Source organism: Centruroides vittatus, unplaced genomic scaffold (genome assembly GCF_030686945.1).
Source record: "Centruroides vittatus isolate TY-2023 unplaced genomic scaffold, ASM3068694v2 scaffold_1015, whole genome shotgun sequence".
Classification (NCBI taxonomy): domain Eukaryota; kingdom Metazoa; phylum Arthropoda; class Arachnida; order Scorpiones; family Buthidae; genus Centruroides; species Centruroides vittatus.
In genome coordinates this window covers 1,343,467-1,354,684 of record NW_027122666.1, presented here as the reverse complement: position 1 = coordinate 1,354,684, position 11,218 = coordinate 1,343,467, and the positions used below count along the sequence as shown (strand labels likewise).

The 11,218-nt window shown below is 30.5% G+C and overlaps 1 non-coding gene across 1 annotated transcript; it reads left to right on the top strand.

Moving 5' to 3' along the window:
- The first annotated feature begins 1,532 nt into the window (after positions 1 to 1,532).
- TRNAE-UUC (transfer RNA glutamic acid (anticodon UUC)) lies at positions 1,533 to 1,604 on the top strand. The gene has a single exon. It is a non-coding gene; the product is annotated as a tRNA-Glu (tRNA).
- Positions 1,605 to 11,218: the final 9,614 nt, after the last annotated feature.

Here is an 11,218-nt window from a genome sequence, read left to right as displayed (position 1 = left end):
CCTCACCACCCGGCCTCCCTATTTTGGGCCTGGTCGAACCCACAATGGGCTTGCTAAAATAGGCCCTCTTCGTGCCCACAGGGCGGAAAGAGTTAAAAAAAAAAAAGACCCAGGACTCGAGATGCCAAAGTTGAAAGATAAAAATTATTTTTAAGCTTTGGGGAGTTGGGCACCACTTAAAATATTATTGGCGAGCCTCTTTGATGGATTGATAATTGTATTTTATATCAATAGTATTTCGCAGAATATTAATGGAGTCGATGTGCTGTATTTTGAATGTGTATCATTCCGCTATCGTAGGTAAACCAAACAACTAAAATTTACGCAGTTTTTAAAAAAATACTTCCAAAACTTTTTATACAGACAGAAATTTATCAAAGTAAGATTAACAAAAAAGGCTCATTTATTTCAAGAAATCGATTTAAATCACAGAATTTTGTGGCAGAAATGATATTGTCGTATACTACAAAATTAACAATTCATGAATTGACTGCCTTTTTATTTTGGAATATTTAAAGTGAATATAGATATTTTTGATTTAATATTTCTATTTTTTAATAACAGTAAAATCTAGCTTTTTTGCTACTCATAAAATTCTCCTGTTAAACTGCATAAGTTTTAATATAAATATCGTCTCCAAGATGGCGTTTAATATAAATCAAACGCCATCTTGGAGACGATCGATCAAGATAGTAGCAATCTAAAGTGAAATTTATTCCCATTTACTTGGCTGACAGAACTAGAAAATCTTCCTAAACTCAACATTTTATTTAAAGCACTTTAAACAAAATTGAGCTTTGTTCCGATAGTTTTGGAACAGTTTTCCGAGATAAAAATTAAACATTTAACAGGATTCAGTACCGTATTTTAATTATTATCGGAGAATGTTGCAACATATATTAAAACATTGGAAAAAACTGTGCAAGTTTTACCTTTGCCCATTACAATTTCTCAATGTATGCACCTCGTGTTGCACATCCAACCGATAATCAAATTCTTCCCATGTTCGCTACAGCATATCCATTGTCACTCTTCCCACAGTAGCCACAATTATACAACTTTTGCAGATTACTCACATTGCACAATGGCAAATGATTCCGACTTTGTGAACTGAAGAACAAAACACCTCTATGATAAGACGCCTCGTTTACGGCGCTTCCTACATGTAGGCAGAGAGAGCACCGAAATGAAGGGGCCCCGAAATTCAAACATTGTTACATGGGCTAATGAAAGGAGCCATATTTAAGTTTATTCCTGGTACCAAATGTTCTTGTCACGGACCCGCTAGAAGTACAGCAGCAAACAAAAAAGACAGATGGAACAAGAAACTTGGACATACTTTTTAGATGATTATAGCTTAAACATAATTACTGGCATTTAAAATAGTAGAATTTTGGACGATCCTGTAGATTTAACTTCCAAAAATGACAGATAATATAAGTACCTAAATTATGATCATAAATAATTTTCGTGCACATTTATTTCATGAAATAACGTTTATAAATTATTTATCAAAAGAATAGTATTTGTATTCCCACGTGGTCTAGTGGTTAGGATACCTGGCTTTCACCCAGGAGGCCCGGGTTCGATTCCCGGCGTGGGAATCTATTTTTAATTTCCTTTTCCTGTGCACATATTTTTTTTTTTTATATAATTAGTAATTTTATGTATTTCCTTTTAAATTATCACATGACTTAACATATCTGTTCAATACAGTTGAAATTAATATGCAGACGTTATTTTTCATGTTTAACTATTTTTACTAAGAGAATTTAGGTGACCATTCGGGTATGAGCCGGGTGAAGTGAAGCTCAAACAGATTATTAATGGAAACGTCAGAATATATCGAAATAGTTAAAAAGTACAGTACAGTAATCGGAAATGTGTGTATAGATGGACAATTTTTTCAAGTTTATATCAATAAGAACGTTTATGATCCATCATATCTCGGCTGTTTTTACTGATGTGGCAGCAAATAGGTTTTTAAGAAAAAAATTAGCTTATTAAGTAAATTGTTGATTTTAGTATTAAATTTAAAAAATATTCTTTGGAAATCAACCTCTTTTCATCAAATAATTGCTTATAAATACGTTCTACGACTTTTCCCACTACAGTACATATTTCCAATTAAATCATTCTGAAATTAAATATTTCATCTGCATTTATCTATTCATCAAATATTAATAATAAACACTTAAATATACTATTTATTCATATCATACAGCAAAATTTTATTTTGTACGAGATTGATGTTTTGGCGGATGTCCACACCCTTAGTGTTATTCTAAGCATTTGTCACTTTTAGACTGGACTAATCTGATTTAAAAATGGGTATGAAGAGTAAAATATTAATTTTACTATTCGACCATCTATTAAGCTTCGTCGGGCCTCTTGTATGGCGATCAATCAAAAAATGACCTCCCAAAGGTTTTTACATTTTTGGACTTAGGTCAGACCTGGAAACATCGAAAAATGTAAAAAAAAAAAAAAAAATTGGGGTTTTTCTGTATGTATGGTTGTTAGTGAGTGTGTGTGTGTGTAATGGGAGAAATGGGAGACACGATTTATTTACCCTGTGTGAAGCTTAATAATTCGTGTACTTTTGTCGAAAATTTCTGAAATTTTTCAGAGAGGTTTATGTACTAGAGAGATTGATGCTGTTAAATTTTGTTGGTTAAAGGTCGAGGAGGTGGAAAGATAAATGGGTCGTGTGTATCTCCAGTAGGGTTAAACTTAATGACGTTTTTACTTGTTATTAGCATTTACAATATTTTTTATAAAAGTCATCCCTACTCTTAAAATTAATCTTTTTGCATTTTTATAGTAGCTAAAAATATATAACGGTTTTTAAATAAAATATCGTAACAGATGGCGCCACTAAATGTTGCTGGGAAATTAAGCAACTCGTTGCTGGAATTTGTTTTGGACTTTCCGCCCTGTGGACCGTAAGACCTTTATTCCTTTAACCCTTGTGAATTCGGTCAGATCTAAAATGTGAGACCCTTGTGAATTCGGTCAGATCTAAAATGTGAGACCCTTGTGAATTCGGTCAGATCTAAAATGTGAGACCCTTGTGAATTCGGTCAGATCTAAAATGTGAGCTTTGATTGGTGGAAAAAGGACGGGCCTGACATATCTGGAATAAACAGCCTCCCCGAAAAATTTCTAGAGTTACTCGCTGGGATCGATCCTTGGGTTCCCTAAAGCGATAGAATGAGGCCTTTTCTATTACGATTTATTCCGAAAATTTTTCCAATTAAAATATTTTATATTTAAAATAGAAGTTGCAAAACAATTTTTCTGTTAAACTGTAATGGGAAAATATTTTAAAATAAATCCTTAGTTGATGTATAAAATTAATTCAATTCTTAGTTACAAGAGGGCGCTTCATGACACCATTTATTCATTAGCGTTTAAAAATACATAAGTAAATTTAATAATTCTTCGTTTTTTACAACCGCTTCTTGTCTATTATATTCACTGTATCTTAATAATTTCACTACATTATAGTGCGGATTTTTTAGAAATATGAAAAATATGGATTTCTATCTTTGGTATAATAAGTTTAGAAAAATCCACATTATAATGTAGTGGAATTATTTAGATATCAAAAATGAAATTTACTGTAAGTTATTAAATTTATGTGGAATTCAAAAAAACCAGCCAAGCAGTACAAAGACTGTGCTTCTTGAAAGATAATTGCTGTAATTCATCACCAATAATCATAAATATAACTGAAATACCAAAACTCCTTACTGTTATATTAAATTATATTGTCAAATTATAAATAATTTCAAAAAATATCAATGGAAGTTTAACAAGGTAAATGTGTTTTGCAATCTTTATCACAGAAAAAACTTGTAAAACGTTATAAATCAATTTGTAACTTAAAAGGCAAGTGAAGGGAAGCAAATTGCTCGAAACGGGTCTTGCATGTAACTGTTTAACTCGACTTTTCTCTTTTATTGACCAAAAAACAATTTAAAAACGTTATTTAATCTTCAAATTGAAGACAGCACAACATACAATAAGGATTCTACCCTATCGAAATAAATTTATTTTATTTTTATTAGCTTTTATCGAAAGGAACGGCGTGGATTTTCTTCACAAGACATTATTTTAATATACAGAAAATTACTAGAAAATTACTACTAGAAAATTACTAAAATTACAGTCTTTAGTAAATTACTGACTATATTACCGAATTAGCAGTAGTAAACCTCTGCTAATTCGGTAATATAGTCAGTAATTTACTAAAAACTGTACGTCGCTATATACTGTACACATCGTCCTGTTATAATTCAGCAGTGTAATCTACTAAAGCTCAGTAAAACTAGAGCGCTAATTGTAATAAATTACTTCTCGTTTTCTACATCATCAGAAAAAACACTCTCTAACTCGGACATACTTTACTCCTAATAGTCCGAGTTAGTAAGGGTTTACTGTACATAGAAAGTTTTATACATCCCTCATAATGCTTCAATCCATTAATAGAATGACACGGTTAGGGGTAACAAGTCGTTCAGTGAGACCTTTCACTGAGTGAGTTTGTGAAAAATGTTTTGACCATGACATCAAAATCTACCCTTGAGAAACTAATACCCTAATTGAAAAGTCCTGTTTTATTGTTACGTACTAACATCTGTTTACCGACTCTGACAAATGCTAGTTAGGCAGCAATTTTTAAATTGTACCCACATAAGCTCCCAAGTTTAGATTTAAGAGAGGAAATTATATTATTTATAAAGTACTGTAGAAAGTGTTAAGTATTTAAGACCATATATTGAAGAAGATGGAGAATTAAGGTAGATGTTACTTTTAATTAGACTAGACAGGGGTGGTTCCGCGGGAGGTACAGGGTATAAACTTTCCCCATTGACACATAAACAATTAAAATTAATTTGTTCCATATTTGCCATCGCAAATGGCAAATATGGAACAAATTAATTTTAAAAAACAACGTTTTGAAGTTCGAACAAATCAAAGGAAATTGCACATTTAATCAGAGGACAGAAAAATAGAAGAGAACTCTACTTCAAACAATCTTGTAGTAGTCCATTAGTAAGAAATTTATAAATTTTATGACTTGTCTTTAACTAATTAACTCGGTCATAAGCCAATATATTTTCGGTCATTAACTTTCGTCTATCTGAAAATATTTTGAAATTGAATCCGTAGTGCTCCGTACTGCTTACAAATTTACGAAGAATTAATCTCTACACAGGAATATTTTATAACGAATACTTATTTTTTAAACTACCAAGTAGCAAATAAATGAATTTAGTTTATATTTTGCCATTTAAATACACAAAACTGAAAACAAATGTAAGATTAATAAACCTAAAGATATTTTTCCAATCGACATTATCTTACAGATCAGGGAAGAGGAAACATGATCAAAACAATTGCATTAATTATGGGTCATAGGCTTTTTGCTCGATACATTCGGGCTCCTGTTAGAGCAATTGTAGTACCACTACTTTAGCTAATTCTACCATCCTGTAAAATAATGTTACTAAAATTTGCTATAGATGTTACTATACATTTAAAACAAAATTCAATTAAAGCTATAGAGACTTACATAAAAATATATAATTTTTCGAGTCTCTTTTCTATATTTTTATGTAAGTCTCTATAGCTGCAAATGAAGAAAATACTTGGGATATGTCGTCTTTATGTATGACTTTATGCCAAATTCAATTATTTAATTATTTTTTTCAAAATATCAAAGCCAAACAAAATAAAAGAAAAAAATTCAGTAATGCCAAGTTCCTCGAGGCAAATATATGCATTAATATACTGTGTGTCAAACAACTTTAAATAAGGAAGCATAAGCTGGGATTCTCAGAATGAACAGAAGTAAACTTAGCCATGCTATTAGAGAAAAACGTTCAGAACTTGCTAATGTGAGGTGGTTTCTCTATCAATACAACGTTAAACAACACATTTCCAAGTGCAGTTATTAATCATTAATCATAGAGTCTTGCCACATCTCCAATATCCGAATCTGTTCTACGTTTCTGTGATTTATTTCTTTTGCCGCAACTGACAAAGCTACAACGATAACTTCGATAATTATGATGATTAACGATATCAAATCATCAGATGAACATGACAATAAGAAAAAATTAGTATTATTAAATAATCTGCCCTTGTAGAACATATGTTCTTTAATAGGGTAAAAGAAGTCAATCTGAAATATTTTAATCATCAGATGGTGTTATTTGTTCTAAATATGTTCTACAAATGCAAATGAAAGCATCTAATTCTGGCATTCTGTAAATCTGTGGATATTCTGCAAATGCTTAGAATGCTGATGAACTTTCTTTAATTAATTAAAACTGAATCTGAAAATTAAAGCTAACATTTACGTAAACATGTTAGTTAACTTTAATTTTAATAATTATAATTTAATAAATGATAATTAATATAAATTATTAAGAATATAAAGCTTTTAATCTGAAATGTATCTGAGAACGATTATGGCAATAAATTCCAGATAAAGAAACTGCAAATTAAAATAAACCAGCAACGAGTTGTTTAACTTTCCCGGCAACATTCGGTGGCGCCATTCTGTTATGATATTTTATTAAAAATACTTTTTATATTTTAAACTATTATAAATGACAAAAAGCTTAATTTTGAGGGCAGGAATGGGTTTTATAAGAAATATTGTGTGTTAATAACGAGTAAAATCTTCATTAAGTCCGACCCTACTCGAGATACACACGATCCTTATTATCTTCCCACCTCTTCGACCTTTAATCACCACAATTTAATAGCATCAATCGCCCTCATATGCAAACCTTGTAAAATTTCAGAAATTTTCAACAAAAATCACACGAGTTGTTAGCCTTCAAAGAGGGTGAACAAAATCGTGCCACATCCCTCCACACACTAACATCCAGACATACAGAAAAACCCCAAATTATTTTGCATTTCTCGACGTTTTAAGTCCAAAAATATAAAAATCTTGGGAGTCATTTTTGACCGATCTCCATACTTCCCCTCTGTTATATATAACAGCCGGGAAAGTAAAAATGAGACAGAGCTCAAGTCAATGCTAAATGTGGAGAGCATTCCTTTACGAAAGCAATAAAGTTATAAAATAAAATAAATATTACAAATAAAAGCACGCTGTTTTTACTATATTTTAAAAGTAACTTTAATTTACACCACTTTAAGATTTCAAGTATAAAAGACTAAATTTTGGAGTCTTCTGTATACATGCTCCATGCTAATGACCCTGCTGATCTTCTTTATCAGATTTCAATCTTAAGGAACAATAAAAAGAATTATATTATTACTTTTCAAAAGTTATTTAAAAATAATGTGAAAGGAGATTCCGAGGAAATTTTTATAAGTCCTACCTAATAATTATAAATTTAAATTATAGTTAAATTACTACTTTTTTGTGTAGTTATCTATGGATTTTAGTTTTCCTTTTGTATGAAGACATATATTATTTCGGTTATTGACGTTTCTATAAGACAGATTTATATTATTTCATAAGAATATCTGACTAAGAATATAAAGATTAAAATTACTACTCAACATAACAATTGTAAGGATAGTTATTATATTAATAAAATCATTTATGCGATCGAATCTTCAACAAAGGCCACCTCCCAACAACGATTACAGGAATATTTCTTTTTGAAATGCAAAATAACCTCCAAACTACGGCCATTCATCGTCACCATACATTTTCTCTTTTTTAATTTTGAATAGAACTAAATAACAATGGCATTGTTAATGTCAATGCTTCATCATTATATTGTTTTTATTTATTAGAAATAACGATATTGAATTAATATTGCAATTAAATTATGAGAAATAAATAGGACATTAAATCAAACAGAGAACCTATCACCTTTTTTTACGTGTAAGTTCTCATAGTCTACGTCAGTTTGGAAAGTCCTGAGGCAACACTTTGTACTCTAATTATTTTAACATATTAAAAAAAACGTTATTATTGGTATGGAAATTAGAATGGAGACTCCACACACATCCCTATAATGCATATACACGCACACGTGATTAAATTCTACATTTAATTGGGCTTATCGGGTTTCGGAGTGGGGCCACCCCCTTAAAAACCATTAAAATGTCGCAGGAATTGGAAATATCCTCAAAGTTTCGACTTTCTATATTAATTGGAAGTGGATGAAATTCGAGTTGCAAGATTTGAAGGCATGACACAAAAAAAACTGCTCTTCTATACAAAGAAATTAAATTGAAAATGGTATATTCAACTTTCACTTTACTTGCATATTAATCGAATCAGGATGTTACTTCAAGTGACATCACTTTAGGTGTGAACGACTTCAATGAACACAAACAGAAGGCTGCAAAATCCGTGTTTACAGGAATCATATTTCTATAGAATTATGAGTTGAGAATACATTCATGAAACCATTTAACTATTAAATTGAACGGTTCAAAAGATTACAGAAGTTTATATTGTGCTTCATTATTCTGTGCTTTGTTTATTATAAATTCCAATATGCTTACATTATAAAAATATTGGAATTTTAGAATAGATATACTTGCAATTAAAAACTTATATGTCGTATATAAATTGTTGTATGGCCACAAAAATCAAGGGTAGAATCAGAGGTGGATCTACATAGGGACTAATAGGTGTCAAGGCCCACAAAAATTGAATTATTATCATAAATTTTTAATATTCTATTTCTTATGTTTTTTTTATATAAGATATAAAGTTTGTCATTCAACACCATTTCATAAATAAATATATTTCAACTCTGATTTTGATGTTATTAAAAATGAATTTTAAACCTCAATTTAAAGAATCTAACAAAAAATGGGACCCCATTGGACTTCAATAAGCCCTAGGTCCCGAAAAACGTAGATCCGCCCCAGAGTAGAATACTGTACAAATAAAGGTTAGTTGCAATCAAAATGCTATCAAACTATTTAACTATTACGTCACTAATCAGTTTCCATTCCAACTGTTACGTCACTTAGTAGTTTCCATTCAAACTAAGTTTTCTCATTAACGAAAATCAATAATTATAGATATAAATTAATACACATAAAACAAGAATTCTCCAATTTTATTCGGAAAGTAGGAAATTTTGTAATAAAATATTTTTATTTTTTCAAAAATAAAAACATTTTTAAAGTTTATTTTTACATCTAGAAAATAAAAGAGATTATTTTATTACACGCTGACAGTTTCAAATAAATTTCAATACAATGTATTACATGAATTTGAACTTTGTAATTTCTGAACCATTCAGTTTACAGGCAACTGACTTCAGGAAAACGTATTCTATGACCTGCACTTAAATAAAACTATTTTCTGGAAGAAAAATCCGGTTTAGGGAATTTCCCCCAAACGGATAAATAATATCTATACACATAGTGTTAGCATCCACGTGACATAATTCAACTTTTTACATTACGAATAGTCACGTGTTTTATCCATCATTTTAAATGACTTGGATAAGGAAATAAATACGGTATTCACGTCATGAATTTCTGCTCTAATTGAGAATCTTTTGCCATTTTATTTTATATTTTAAATAAATTTGCTGTCTCATTTGAATACATTTCAAATACTTCATGTTTATCGCGTATTATGCATCATTATAATCGTTGATTTCATCCATACTCTATATTTAAACAGCACCATGATAAACTCATCCATTTATCTTGCGATTTCTTCCATATATTATGCATCTTTATTCTATTTAGATAAGTGGCATTGTCTATAAATCATTTAAAATTCAATCAGATTGAAGCTATGCTGAACACAATTGAAAATGATGCCAAACAATAGTGATAAAAAGCTTTCAATAGTCGTTCTTATAATCCTTACATTATGTAGAATGATCCGAAATGAATTATATATTATCAAGTCCAATATACAATGCACTAATTAATTATTTAGAATCCGAAATCTTTTGTTAGATAATTGCAAAAGTAGAAAAGAGTAGCACGCATAGATGTAGATAACTGCGGATAATTGCTCCTTTCACTTATCAGCAACAATGGTGCGTTATAGCTTCAAGGAGGCTTTGAAGGAAAATTTGAATTAGGGACCCCATACGCAATGTCGACTTTAAAAATTTCTTTTGGAGGAATTTTTGGGAAGATACTGGGACCTCTGCTAGGTTAAGTTCTGCGCTGCGCCAGTGCATCCTGCACCTGTGTCACACCAGCAATCCAGAGTCCCCAGATATGGCCCAAATTTAAATTTCGATATTCTTATTAAAGTAATGAGTTTATAAAAGATTGGTTGGGGCCCTCTGTTGATGAGAGCCTCAGGCAATTGTCCTTTTTGCCCATAGGATAATTATTGCGCCACTGATCGGGAATGCTTTTTAGGCCTTCTAACAGTGTATTGCTAATTGACTTTCTGAAAGCATTGACTCTATTATCAATTAAAATCAATCTTTCGCGTAATTCGGATGATAAATTATGGAATTAAATCCCATAATTTATCATGAGTTAGTTATGGATCGAAACATTACTCATACCAATCAAACCTGTAAATTTACGGTTGACTGTAGACCTTTAACGTGTTGCATCTCGCGTTAACTGATCAATCAATCATTCAAGATTAGCTAATGCATTATTTTTATACATATCTTACACTGTTATGCGTCATAGGTGATAGATAATTTGATGTTTATTAAGGTATTACTATCGGCACACGAAAGGTTAAAGAACCAGTTCTAAAATACACAAGCAATCACGAAAAACTAAACATTAATTACAGTAAAAAACATGATTACTTCTTCCTTAATTACTTTTTCTAATAAAGTGGCGTTACTCTTTATAGTATCAAATAATTGACGTAACCTATTATTTTCTTGTATGAGTGTAGGATTACGGAGTACATTTATTGATGAAGTGTAGGAAAATATCTCAGACTTTATCACACAAAAGAGAACGATTTTATTTTTCCTACATTATTTATTTATTTTTTCATAATAGGATAAAAGGAAATATAATTTATAACAATTGCAAATACAGGAGCCAATTGAAATATGTATATTGAGATAGAAGATAGATTTGTATCTTTCATTTATTAGTGTCACTTAAATCCCGTACACTTAAAAGTCTATGCACTTTGGACGTAATTAAGATCACTTAATTAACGGATGAACCAAGTTATTCATTCAAAATTTCCTTTGACTTATTTTTCTTTTGTTCTATTATTTATTTTTTTCTCGTGTAGGCTCGT